Genomic DNA, 14,505 nt, shown 5'->3' on the forward strand with positions numbered 1-14,505 from the left:
AGTGAGATGGCCAGAAAGTAAACCCTTTCAAAAGTATCTTTGTAGGCCACACCTTGATTGACACCATTTTTATAAAATAGGATCTCACTATGGGGAGTCTGCTCTAGGCTCTTCTTTGCTTTATCCACAAAATCTTTCTCCTCAAAATACAAATAACTCTCGAATTTTATCAAAGTCTTATCTTCATAAGTATTAGGCAGTGACTTGGCTATCTCTGTATCCTCAGGCAGATTGATACAGAATCCCTCCCAGGACGTCTCCCTGTCCATAGCCAGAAAACCAGTGTTTGCCAATTGACTAGTGGAACTTAGTTACCTTTTTGCTCTTCCATGAATAGCTAAATTTATCATAACCTAAGGGAGCTTGGAGGTTACCCAAGGGCTGGGACCAACCTAGTCTGGCAGCCGTATCTGACAGCATCTCGTCCACTGTGATTTCAAAGTACCAGGCACCCTTCCGTACCCCATGTGAAGACTGGACCATGGAGTAGCCCTTCTTGCCAACCACAGTTAGCCAGTCATCAAAGATCCGGAACTGGGGAGCTCAATCATGTAGGGTTAACAAAACCTGTTCATCCAGGAATAGTCTTTCCTGCCCAGCAGTCAAGTTCAAGCTTCTCAGGGTCAGGGGCATGGGGATTAGGCTCAGCTATATACCAATAGCCATCTTTGTTAAACGGGTGTTCCAATGGGTAGCCGTGAGGGGGAAGGCACTGAGCAGAAAACAAAGGGTCATTCTGGGCCTTCTTGGTGGTCCTTGTGGTCCCTTCATCTTGCTGATCTTGCTTCACTCCTCTTCCTTTTCCACTGCTTCCCATTGCAATTCCCCCATTTATTTATTTATTTATTTTTAATAGTTTATTGTCAAATTAGTTTCCATATAACACCCAGTGCTCTTCCCCACAAGTGCCCTCTTCCATCATCACCACCTCCCTTCCCCCTCCTCCTCCCCCTTCAACCCTCAGTTAGTTTTCAGTATTCAATAGTCTCTTATGTCTCCCAACTCTCTTTCCCCCTTCCCCTCCCCCTGGTCCTCCATTAGGTTTCTCCTGTTAGACCTATGAGTGCAAAAATATGGTATCTGTCCTTCTCCGCCTGATTTATTTCACTTAGCATGACACCCTTGAGGTCTTTCCACTTTCCTACAAATGGCCAGATTTCATTCTTTCTCATTGCCATGTAATACTCCATTGTATATATATATACCACATCTTCTTGATCCGTTCATCAGGTGATAGACATTTAGGCTCTTTCCATGATTTGGCTATTGTTGACAGTGCTGCTATGAACATTGGGGGACATGTGCCCCTATGCGTCAGCACTTCTGTATCTCTTGGATAAATCCCAAGCAGTGTTATTGGTGAGTCATAGGGGAGTTCTATGGATAGTTTTTTGAGGAAACTCCATACTATTTTCCAGAGCAGCTGTACCAGTTTACATTGCCACCAACAGTGTAGGAAGGTCCCTGTTATCTCCACATCCTCACCAGCATCTGTAACCTTTCGATTTGTTCATTTTAGCCACTCTGACCGGTGTGAGGTGGTATCTCAGTTTGGTTTTGATTTGTATTTCCCTGATGATGAGTGATGTTGAGCATCGTTTCATGTGCCTGTAGGCCATCTGGATGTCCTCTTTTAAGAAGTGTCTGTTTGTGTCTCCTGCACATTTCTTCACTGGATTATTCATATTTTGGGTGTGGAGTTTGGTGAGTTCCTTGTAGATTTTGGAATAAAACAGAGAACCCAGAACTAGGCCCACAAATGTATGGCCAATTAATCTTTGACAAAGCAGAAAAGAGTATAAAATGGAATAAAGACTGCCTCTTTAGCAGGTGGTGCTGGGAGAACTGGACAGCAACATACAGAAGAATGAAACTAGACCACTTTCTTACACCATACACAAAAAGAAACTCAAAATGGCTGAAGGACCTGAATGTGAGACAGGAAACCATCAAAACCCTCGAGGAGAAAGTAAGAAACAACCTCCTTGACCTCAATTGCAGCAATTTCCTCCTTGACACATCCCCAAAGGCAAGGGAAATGAAAGCAAAAATGAACTATTGGGACCTCATCAAGATAAAAAGCTTCTGCACTGCAAAGGAAACAATCAAGAAAACTAATAGGCAACTGACAGAATGGGAAAAGATAGTTGCAAATGACATATCAGATAAAGGGCTAATATCCAAAATCTGAAATTCCCCCATTTATATTCCCACTTGTAGACACAGCACTGTTTTGTTTTTGGTGGTCATAAGAAGGACCAATGTTATTAAGAGCCTGATACCAAAGACCAAATTTGGGGTAATCTTCTTCTGGGTTCTTACTTCCGGGGGATCAGGATATTCATTTACTAAGAATACATCTCTTTCTTTACTCATTGTTTTAATGTTATATGGCCAGGTAATTTTCCCAGGTCTCTGGTTGTCATGCACTCCCAGTATTTATCAATAAATGGTATGATATCCTTGTCTTTGGAGAACATGGGTTTTGGATGTTCATCTTGTGTTCAGGACTGCCAACTTAAGTTGGCCAAAGCACTAAGGCACAATCTCTTTCAAGTTTGCTTGCTTCCAGAGGAAATAGATATTCCCACTGTGATGGCACACATTGCAGTGAAAACTACAGTTGATCATGAAAGGCAGACAGGATGAGGTATCTATGCCAAAGGTGTCCACCCTAAACCATTTTGTACATATGCCACACTGCACTTCTCCCAACTGTAGGCCATTCTCTTCATCCATGGAGCCTGCCTGAGTATCCATCACCTCTGAAGCATCCCCAGCACCTTCTAGTGTATCTTTTCCATTAGAGGAATCAGTCTCCAAACCACCACCTACATCAACTGAATTTGCATCCCTAGAAGATAATGCGAGCACTCAAGTAAGAATTTTCAAGGGAAACAAACCTCAAAACTTTGATGCCTAAAGATAAGTACAGTGGAATTCCACGCTCCCAAAGCTTTTTCAACTAAGCCTATTCTCAACCTGGGTCCCCACGGTTAGGAAGTATATGACCAAGGCAGGCCCATAGGGCAGAGGGAAAGCCTAATCTGTTCTTACAGACAAATCTGCATGAGATGGAATTAGTCCTGGGAGAGGTTCGCATAGATGCAGCTCTCCCACTCTGTTTTCAGAGGAACCGGTTACTTCTTCCAGTCTGGCAATGCAAAGTGATTTCTTCTGTGGGGCATCTGAGGGGTTCCTGCTAGAAGAGGAAGCTACCGGTCCCCTCAGGAGCCTGAGAAAGAACCTGTGTGTGCGAGGGTGTTTAAATTGAAGGTTTGTGGCAACCCTGCATTAAGCAAGTCTATTGATATCATTTTTCCAACAGCATTTTGTGTTTCTGGGTCACAGTTGGTAATTTTTATAATATTTCAAACTTTTTCAGTGTTATTATATTTGTCATGGTGATCTGTGACCAGTGACTATGACTTGCTGAAATCTCACATAGTTAGCATTTTTAAGCAACAGAGTATTTAAAAAAAAAACATTTTTAATGCTTAGTTTTGAGAGAAAGAGAGAGCATGAGTGGGGGAGGGACAGAGAGAGAGGGAGGCACAGAATCCAAAGCAGGTTCCAGGCTCTGAGCTGTCAGCACAGAGACTGATGCGGGACTCAAACCCATAAACTAACTGTGAGATCATGACCTGGGTCAATGTTGGATGCTTAACCAACTGAGCCACCCAGGTGCCCCTGCAACAGGTATTTTTAAATTAAGCTATGTACTTTGATTTTTAGACATAATGCTATTTATTGCACACTTAACAGACTGTAGTACAATGTAAAGGTAACTTTTATAGACCCTGGAAAACAAAAAAAATCATGTAACTTGCTTTACTGCATACTCACTCTCCTCTGGTCTAGAAGTGAGGCTGCAACGTGTCTGAGGTGCACCTGGATTGCATCTTCCCCACGAAATGAGATGCTTAAGAGACCTGCCAGAGCAGAAACCGTTAGCAATTAAGGATGTGAAAACATTTGTTAAAGATGGCTATTTTATTTTATTTTTTTGTTTCTAAATATATTGATAATTTTATTTTATTTTTTATTTTTTAAATAGTTTATTGTCAAATTGGTTTCCATACAACACCCAGTGCTCTTCCCCACAAGTGCCCTCCTCCATTACCACCACCTCTTTTCCCCCTTCCTATCCCCTTCAACCCTAGGTTCATTTTCAGTATTCAATAGTCTCTCAGGTTTTGCATCCCTCTCTCTCCTCAACTCTCTTTTCCTCTTCCCCTCCCCCTGGTCCTCCATTAGGTTTCTCTTGTTCTCTTCTTAGACCTATGAGTGCAAACATATGGTATCTGTCCTTCTCTGCCTGACTTATTTCGCTTAACATGACACTCTCGAGGTCCATCCACCTTGCTACAAATGGCCAGATTTCATTCTTTCTCATTGCCATGTAGTACTCCATTGTGTATATATACCACATCTTCTTGATCCACTCATCAGGTGATGGACGTTTAGGCTCTTTCCATGCTTTGGCTATTGTTGACAGTGCTGCTATGAACATTGGGGTACATGTGCTCCTATGCATCAGCACTCCTGTATCCCTTGGGTAAATCCCTAGCAGGGCTATTGCTGGGTCATAAGGGAGTTCTATGGATAGTTTTTTTGAGGAACCTCCACACTGTTTTCCAGAGTGGCTACACCAGTTTACATTCCCACCAACAGTGCAGGAGGATGCCTGTCTCTCCACACCCTCGTTAACATCTATAATATCTTGATTTGTTCATTTTAGCCACTCTAACTTGGCATGAGATGGTGTCTCAGTGTGGTGTTGATTTGTGTTTTTCCTGATGATGAGTGATGTTGAGCATCATTTCATGTGCCTGTAGGCCATCTGGATGTCCTCTTTGGAGAAGTGTCTGTTTATGTCTTCTGCCCATTTCTTCACTGGGTTATTTGTTTTCTGGGTGTGAAGTTTGGTGAGTTCCTTGTAGATTTTAGATACTAGCCCTTTAAAAGATGGCTATTTTAAAAAGATAATTTGATCTCCTCTTTATAGGACATGTGAAAACAAGGCTACTGTACTTTTATAGATTTCGTATTTGTATATCAGATAAGAATATTTTTTAATTGCTATGATGGGCAATAGTAATTGCTAATATTTATTGAGCACTTAAAACATGCCACTGGAAAGCTTTGCATGTGATAACAGTTAGGATTCTCATGAATAATTAGATTCATTTCTCATCAATCTCTGGGTGAATGGGGCTGGTTTTGCTGATCTTGGCTTGGCTGCTCGTACATCTAAGGTCAGCTGGTGGGCAGAGTGGGGCTGGCTGGCCTATGAGGGCTTCACTCAGGCATCTAGCAGTTGGCCAGCTCACGTGTGGGGCCAGATGGTAACGAGGCCGCCTGTCTCCTCCGTCAGCAGCCTACCCTGGCCACAGTGTGTCCGCAGGGAAGCAGCAGGGCTTCCGGAGGGAAGAGGAGAGAACGTGTAACCTCGCGAGGTCCGGCTCGTAACTGGCGTGATTCTCTTTCCACCACATTCATCCTATTGGCTAAGAAGTCATAGGGGCAGCCCAGGGTCAAGGAATAGTCTCTATCCATCTACTGTTGGGAAAAGATACAGACCCAGAGAAAGGTGGAGAAGTGTGACCAGTTCTGTAAGCTACGTCACACATGTGCTAACTCTTTTAATTCAACAATCCTGAGAGGCAGCACCACTCTTATTCCCATTTTATACAGTAGGAAACTGGAGCTCAGAGGGGCTAAGTAACTTTGTTCCAAATCGTACCGCTCAAAAATGGCAGAAGTAGGAGCAAACCCATTCTTGCTCTAGGTTCTGTTCTCTTAGCCATTCTCCTGCAACTTTACACTAGGTATAAGGGCAACTCAGGGTGGTTTGATCATCGCAAAGAGAAATCCCAGGCAGTAATATAGAAACCTAGCAAGTGTTAATGCCTAACCATTTAAAAGGATTTTGAAGAAGCTCATAAGTTAAATTGTGCATGGCTCACTTAGACAGAAGCAGATTAAATAGGTTCATGACTAGGTTATTTTCCCTCCCACACCTCCTTCAGAAGTAGCACTAAACATTTCTGAACATGTTTGGGTTCTGAGATGCAAAGCAACTATTTAAAGTCCTGAATGTGTGTGTCTGTGGTTGTACCTAACATATGTTCCCAGATTGTTCCATGTATTGGTGATCTAATTATGGTGAGGCTTGTGGACACAGATGGGATTCAAGAAGTTAATTCTCAATAGTAGCCAGGCCAAAACTCCAAGGGCAAAGCAGACCCTCTGAGGATAAGCGATGTGAGAGGATGTGTGTGTCATAGGAAGTGACTCACTTACCATCAGATGTATCCAGTCATGGTTGGTGAGGTTTCTGGGCTGCCACCTTGTTTCACAAAGGTCACCAACCCCAAGATCCTTACACTTAAAGAAATACAAGGATACAGAATCCACTGGTGACTCCAGTGAAAACAAGGAAAAGAAAGAATGGACCCGTGTTTAGCATAGCCATAAGGCCAACATATCCTAGTCAGCGACGTGCAGCGGGGAGAAGGAGGAGTCTCCATAGAACCCCAACTCTGCATTGTCCTGAAGAGTTGAAGAAGGCCCTAAATGCTCGCTCCCTGCCTCTGGCCCTAGTGGCCCATGCTGAAGTAGCTGGGGGGAGAGGGAAGCAGCGGGACTGGAGAGGATTATCTGTGCTGTGATGCTGAAGAAGCCAGAGAAAAATAACAGCAATCATGCAGAAGCGCTTCCAGCATGTGGCATCCTGTCTGGGAGCAGTGTAATCCCACACATCCTGAAAAGGACAGATGTTCTCTAGAATAAGCAATCACCTTTCCAGGACAATGACTAATGGAGAGCCAAGGTCTTCCAGTGCGAGTCTCTGCGTCATGGTGAGATCAAGAACATCCTGGTGTATGACCACAAGTTACTGATGGGCAATTATGCCAAGACTTTCCCTCAGTAGGTGGAAAAACACTAAGATGTCAAATGCATCTCCTGGAGAGTATAGTTGAAATGCCAAGGGAAAATTCAGCAATGCCGAGAAGAATGTAGACAGCGCCTTTGAATATAGAGGGCCTACATGAACTGTCTGGAGGGCTGCCTGTAGGAAGGGACAGAGAAGCCTCTGTGCTTCACGTCCTCGCCAGAGGCACGTTACCTGCCCTCATCCTGGAAGGGCTTTGGAGTGAGTGACTCTTCCATAGTTCTTCTGACTCAGATGAAAACAACCTCTCCCCAGTCATGTGCTTTGAAGAAGAAGCGGCTCAAGAACTGCCCCAGGGCAGCACATGACCCAGAAGGGCAATGATGGCCACGCTCGTGGACAAGACACATTCACCGAACATGGGGAAATGAAGACAGCCAAGTTGGATTCTCAGGCATCATCAGGTCAGGAACACGGAGGAAGAAGGCTCTGGTGTGTGAATCCTGAGCAGGCCACCACGGTCGGGGACGCTGTGCCACTTTCTTTGCCAAAGGGCTGAGAAGTGCCCAATTATTGCAGTGCCTTTCCCCCACCCTTCCCAAGGAGTATCTGCAAGAACACACTGTTCTCGAATTTACTAAAAAAGAGGCAAGTATTCCTGTGTAAATCTTTAAAAAAGTGGAACCAGAAGTGTTAGTGTTACTTTAATTTTGTCTCACCAACACTCATTTCTTCAATGTCCAAACACTCTCACTTAGAGACGTCTTGGTAGCAGACCAGAGGCCAGCCAGCCAGGCCAGCACCTCCCGCACTCCACACAGAGCTCCCATTGACTCGATCCTATTGTGAGTCAGGGCCAGTGTAAACAGGGCAGAGACAGCAATACTATGAAATCCTAAACCGTGGTTGAACTTGCCAGTGTGAACCTATAAGATGAAAACAATGGTTCTCCAAGGAAAAGGAATGTATTTACTACGAATGTCACTGTAGAATTGTCGGACTTAGTGCAGCACTGAAGCCAGATAACTAGGTGGTGTGCTATTGTGTGTGGACCTCGAAGGGGTTCTCCGGAGGTGTTAGAAAGAAAAGCTCTGTGGCGATATGAGTTTGGGAAATGTTGGGTTAAATAGGTTAAATGTGTTTCTTTCCTGAAAGATTTCTCAGAATATTCGTATGCTAATGTGCACTGTGAGTGTCCAGGAAAGGTATATTACATGAAGCGCTTCCCAAACATACCGGGAGCCTTGTTTTTCCCTTTCTCACGGGAAGTGGCTACGTGGAATGGGTGAGCGTGTGGGCTCTGAGACGGGCCTGTGTGCTGTCATCCAGGCTCTCTCACCTACGAGCTATGTGGCACCAGACAAGTAACTTAATTTCTTCAGGCCCCAGTCTCTTCATCTCTTATCTCTGTGGGAGATAAATTAAATAACTCGTGTAAAACATTTCATTTATTCCATGGCCTCAGACATAGTTACAGCTTCCTAAGTTATCAATATAGAGCATCCCGCAGAACGAGTTTTGTGTGGTGTACACTTTTCAGAATGTTAGTGTAGTAAACATAGGAGTGGCTGCTTAGCATTGGTGGCATCCCCCCCTGGTCAAAATAATTTGTTTGACTGTTTTAATGAGTATGATGCTCAAAAACATCCCTCGATGGTTGTGGGGGAAGGTGTCCCTTTGTATCTGAGCGATAAGTATGTGGTTGTGGGATGTGGGCTGTAGGGGTGTTTTAAGTATCATGAAGTGAGTGAGTCTGAGGAGGAAGCAGACACTCAGAGGACAGCAAGACACAGACGGTGCCTTCACCAGACCTCACTGGAGCCAACCCTTCCCTGGATTTTTCAGTCAGGAGGGCCTGTCAATTCTTTGAAGCTTAAGCCAGGCTGAGTAAACCTTTCTGTTGCTGGCTGGCTAAGTCTCTCCAGCTGATAGAGGGGGGAGTTCAAGTGGGTAAGGGAGCAGTGCGGTGCGCTGGAAACAGCTCTAGAACACAGATGCCGCCCCAGCTTCCCAGCGATGGGCTTCCCGGTCTCCGTCTATCCCCAGACTGTTCTACTCCTTAGTTTCCTCCAGGACAAAAGGGAAAAATCAATATCTTTTCTACTCAAGCTTCATGGTTAAAGCAAGGGACAAAGGAGAGAAGGTGTGTGAAAACACTCTGGAGACAGTCAAGTGTTCTATAAATGCAACAGAAATATTTATAGCAATAGTGGGAACCTGACCATGTCTTGATTTAAAGCTGTGACGCTGTGGTGGCACAAGGTTTTTGGCTAATGCTAAAATAGGAACATAAAAGCCAGCTGTCAAAATATTATAATTGGTCTCTGCCTAACCCTAAGGCTTTAACTTCTGGGATGCTATAGGTTTAAGGGCTTATCTATGAGTTCTGCCATTCTGTAATATTCTATCCCATTTAAAATTCTATAGCCCTGAATATTTCAAAGGAGGCTCTGAAAGCCTTCATGTATAAACAAGGAAAAGCACCTCTAGTAATTTTATTCTATTTAAAAATTTTTAAAGCTTTGTAAAATATTAGTCCTCATTTATAGATTGACCAAACAGACCACGCACTCTTTGATAAAAGGCAATAAAGTTTTTAATTTTAGTTTTAGAGAGAAATATAAGTTTTAGGTAACAGCAAGCTAGAAAGTTGAAAAGGAAATAATCTACAAAAACAAGAAGAAAGAAATTCTGCAAGGATTTTAATGAAATTGAAATGTTAAATTATTAGCAATAGTAATTATCTGGTCTTTGTTGGGAAAGACAGTTCTCTGTGGGTTTTTGAACTTCTACAAGCCTTGCTGGGAATTCTCAGAACACAAGGCCCTGACTGCCCTTTGGCTGGGCCATTTCTCAAGGTTGTGTTTGTAGTGAGTAGCTCTGAGCAATGGGATACGGTCCCCCTCCAAGACGAGGAGTGGGCTTCCCTACTGGTCACTTTGTAACAAAGGTGGAGCTCCCAAGGTCAGATATGACACCACTCCGCTGCGTGTCAAGCATCCTTCTAGTACCTTTGCGTCAGCGCCATGGGGCTTGGGGACAAGGGGAAGTGTCCTTGGGCCCCGTGTGCCCTCAGTAATGAAGTCTTGTGCCTCTGACCCAGGGGTTTCATGTCTTCAGCCAGCATTCATGAAACAGAAACAGGCAGTTTTATTAGCTTATAAGTAAAGAAAAGCATATCCCAGACTCTTCACAGTCTTGACACTTTTGGTGATGTGTTTGGTTGATTTTCATGAAAAATTCCGACAGTTAAGGGTTTACTCCTATGGTGTTCTTTGTGGGCTCCTGCCATCTTCATTAACCAGCAGAGGGAGCTCCTGCTAATTAATTAGCTGAAGCTAGCTTTCCTTGCACATGTGCGAGAGCATCTTACAGATAAAATCCGCTTACAGGTATCCTGCTTCTGGCAGTATGTAGGGGGAAATGTAGGACATGAAACAGTACTATCATTGACCTGCCCTTCAGGGTATCAAAAATAAAAATATTACACTTCCCTCAGGAAGGAGAAAGTTAGGGAATGCGCATTACCAAGCCAGAAGAGGTAGAAAGTAGTATTTTCTCAATAAAGAATTATCCTAAAGTTAGTTGATGGCCCTAGATTTTATGCAAGAAGGGATCCTGAATATAATTAAACAGTTACCTTTGGAAAACGATCTCTTTCCTCTATACCATGTATGTAATTAAGAAATGAGGTGCTGACTTGAGCTTTCTCTTTCTTTTATACCAGGTACACTAATAAGAAACGAGGTCCTAGCTTGGAAATTACTCTGCTTAGAAACTATTCATAAGCAAAGCTCATAAATCCATGTACACGCAGGTCTCTTTGCTTTGGCACCTTCACGTCTGTACTGTTACTCGGGAAAATTTCAGGAGTGGGGCGCGAGTCCGGAGCCGACCATTTGCCTCGGGCGAGGCTGATGCCCCTGAGCAAGTTCCAGCACCAAACGTGACAATCTCAGAACCTTCTGTTTATTTACAAAATAAAGCTTTTCTGGGTGGAAGGGTGTGCGTGTGTGTGTATGTACACACACCACACACAGACATTCGTTAAAATAAGGGAGAAAACTCTAAGTCAAAATTGTCCTAAAAATCACCATATGGAAGGAGACAAAACAGAATGTTATTAATGATAAGGGTAGTGACAATGAAAACTGTTAAATATTATCTGTGGTTACTTGAATTTTATTCTGGAACTTGGGACATTGTTCAACCTCCAAATTCAGCTTTTTTCTTCTATTTCACGGTTATCTAACTTGGCAGATTTGAGAAAGTGAACTCTACCTGTGCATTTTTTCATTTTGTCATTAGCTTTACTTTTTAATTGGTTTCTTGCTTCGAAATACTTTAGAGAACTAAAGTCATAGGAGATTGAGAATAAGAAAATAGTTGTTTTTCAAATATAGTCAGTCTTTAGGGTAGGCTAAGCTCTTGAAGATTCATAAGAGGAAGTGATGTAAGTAAATGTAATTTTCTCATGCAAAAATAATGTGACTAAAGGGTTATTTTCCTATCAAGGACTGATGCCTAAAATTGAAAGGAGTATTTTAAATACCGCAGTGAATTAGCTGCAGATATTAGCCGTCGAGTTTCCTGAGGCGCCCTGCAAGTCAGTGAGGGGGCAGTTCAGAAGCATATTGTTTATGCTATTGTTCATGATTTAATTTGTGCAGGTAAGGCACAGGTTAAGGGTCCCTGCGAGAGCGGCTGGGCTCAATCTAGGAACTTTGGGAAGCCTGGGGGGCCCCAGGCACAGGCTGGGCAGAGGGGCCACAGAGGAGGACGGTGAGGCGCGTGGTTCCAGGCCTGCCTGACAGTGGGCAGAGTTAAGAACGAGTCACTGTGAGGCTCGAGGACGTGGATATTGGTGCTGTGAAGAGCACCCAGAGAGGAGGCAGCTCAGATGGGGAGGCCGGGGTGGCAAGAAGTCACCTCTTTCAGGGCTTGCGGATCCTCTGCAAAACTCTTGACTGGGACAGGGAGGTGGGGAACGAAGCGTTCTCCAAACACAGGACGCCACCGCACGCTGCCGGTGCCGTGCTGGGCGCTCTTCCACTGAGGTGGAGGAGGACAGGTGTGGCCGCCCCCCGCCGTCCAGCTAGCAGACACCGCCCAGCCGACCTCCGCACACCCCTCGGGCTGACCGCTTCCTGCGGGCGCGCTTGCAGACCAGTTAGGGTTGAGATTGGATTTTTTTCTCTCCGCTTCTCTGCTCCAACAAGTTCCGACGTTTCTCACCCCTCTCATTTTGGGACGCAAAAGATATGTTCCCTTGAAAGTGGAAACAGTACCAGAAATCTGGCTTTTGTATTTTATCCCCAGCTACGTTCCATGGAACACATACACAGAAGGTTGAGAGCAAAATGAAATCCCTTTAAGTCCCAGACGCAATTGGGGACAGAGGGGACTTTTCTCCTGGAGCAGAGACTGGGCCTGGGGGCGGTCATACGGCTCACCGTGGCAAGGCTGACTGTCACTTTGGCACTTGGAGCCTGGAGTGGGTCGGTTCCGAGGCCAGAGGGCCCCCTGGCTGCGGTGGTAGCCGCCGGGAGGGCGCGAGCGGCCCCTGGCCACGGGCTCAGCCACCACGGCTGCGCTGACCCATAAACGATGTGTCGGGCACCACACAGTCCTATTCATGAGCTCGTGTTTTTGGAAGAAAGGTCCAGAGACTCTGAAAACGAGCAGTGAGACAGTGACATCATAATGGTATTTATTATTTCAGGTTAGACTGGCACCTACTAAATCACTAAGGCCACAGGTAGGCTTTTCCACTGAGGGAAGTCGTCTTTTTCCCTCTAAAGCTGGATTACTGGGAGGCGTGAAGCACGCACGTTCCCCAGGAGTGCCGTGTGGGTGAAATAAAGACTTAAATAATTCCCCCTTCATTTTGTTTTCACACATTCCCCTCCCTAGAAGTGAGTGGATTACTTTTCACAGGGCACAGCCCGGGGCCGGCTGCCGCCTCTCCGGTGGGACGGGAGGTGAGGGGCATCTCAGGACAGCCTGCTCTTGGGGCCAGAAATCCCCTTCTACCTGCCTAAGCCTTCGGGCGGGGTCTCCAGCTCGAATCTTATCGATTTATTTGAGAGACATGACAACATTATTATCATTTTAGGATAGACTCATCTATCACACTAGCCTGTTAATATTTTAGCAAATATTCATCTATCACATTAAGTCTGATGGAACGGGGCTGGCAAATTTCAGGGGGAAAGCTGGGAGAGAAAAGAATGAGTGAGTGAGGGGTCCCACCTGTGGCATGGGCGTGCAGGGGTGTGTGCCTCGCAGCTGGGGTGGGGGGCAATGCTGGGGGAGGGGGGTCCTACCGTCTTCAGAACGGTGGAGACCTGGAGAGTCACGGAGGGCGCGGGCCCTCCCAAGGAACGTAAGGACTTCAGGTGCTATGTTGTCTGTCTGACCCTGATGTTAATACTGTCAGCTCATTTCACCTCGTCGGACAACCAGGAAGCAATGGTGGAGAAGTAAGGTGTATGTTAGGACTTGAGCGATGAAAAAACTACGTATACAGGGATGGTATGTCCAGTGTGTGATGTGTGCATATGGTTTGAAACAAAATTCAGGAAGTAACACAGACGGTAAGAGAATAACCAGCCGTCACCCGAACACCCAGGTCCACTTCAGACACTGAACACTCCAGGGGCGCGGGCACTTACGAGAACTTCACTTTTGCCCACAGAGTGGAGGCTGGTCTCGGTGGGGGAGGCCCGAGGAGGGCAGCTTCCTGGGCTCTGTGCGTCAGCCCAGAGCCTGCCCGGGGGTCTCCTTGTCTGGGGCTCTGGCTTCCCCGCCCTCATACTTCCTTTCCGGGTCCCACAGCAGCTGCATCATTAAACTAACCTGGCGCCTGAAAAGAAGGATAAATCCATGCTGAGATTAATGATAATGCACTTAAATTTACATAACATGTCAAGTCCAGAAGGATCCCAAAGTACCGTGGAAACCTCCTGGAGGTGCTGGGTCAGGGGCTTCCTCCGAGGCTCGCGGAGCGGGGCCGTGGGGCACGCAGGGTGGACCGGTGTCCTGGCCACGGCGGCCACGGCAGGACCACGCACGGCAGACCGTCAGGAGGCACGAGATGCCCGACAGCCTTGCCTGCTGTGGCTAAGCGTTTGCACACGGCAGCTCGGTGACTTGGATGAAATTGTGTTTCCTCTGTCTTGCAGATGAGGGTCAGAAGCCTGCATGAAGAGATGCCTGGTGTCTGCAGCAGGAGACCACAGATGCTTGGTGGTGGGAGGGTGGCGGCCTGGCCACTCTGGGCCGCTGCACAGCTGTGGGGCGGGGCGGAGGAGCTGGCCTGACCGGCTCACGCCCTCTTCCCTGCCTCCTCTGCTCTAGGCACACGGCCTCTTTGCTGTTTTACTAACTGTCTGGAATGGCTCTTGCCCCAGGGCTCTCTCCCTCACCTCACTCAGGTCACTGGTGTTGACCTGAGTGCTAGCAGGACAGGGAGGACTCCCCTGAGTCCTGGAGCATGGTGTCTGCCCCCCGGGTGCCACTCACCTCTTACCTGTGTTCACTCCACAAAGCAGGTACCTGTGTGCAGGTGTATTCTGTTTTCGTTGGTACCGTTCATTGTCTGTCTT

The 14,505-nt window shown here is 45.9% G+C and overlaps 1 long non-coding RNA gene and 1 pseudogene across 1 annotated transcript; both read right to left on the reverse strand.

The window, feature by feature from the left end:
- LOC115279436 overlaps positions 1–2,775 on the reverse strand; it is a 14,103-nt pseudogene extending 11,328 nt beyond the window's left edge.
- A 1,110-nt stretch (positions 2,776–3,885) lies between these two features.
- LOC115279483 lies at positions 3,886–12,532 on the reverse strand. The gene is made up of 3 exons (XR_003903462.1): positions 12,352–12,532; positions 8,135–8,305; positions 3,886–3,932 (listed from the first exon to the last, which is right to left on the reverse strand). It is a non-coding gene; the product is annotated as an uncharacterized LOC115279483 (long non-coding RNA).
- Positions 12,533–14,505: the final 1,973 nt, after the last annotated feature.

Source organism: Suricata suricatta, chromosome 15, assembly GCF_006229205.1.
Source record: "Suricata suricatta isolate VVHF042 chromosome 15, meerkat_22Aug2017_6uvM2_HiC, whole genome shotgun sequence".
Lineage (NCBI taxonomy): Eukaryota > Metazoa > Chordata > Mammalia > Carnivora > Herpestidae > Suricata > Suricata suricatta.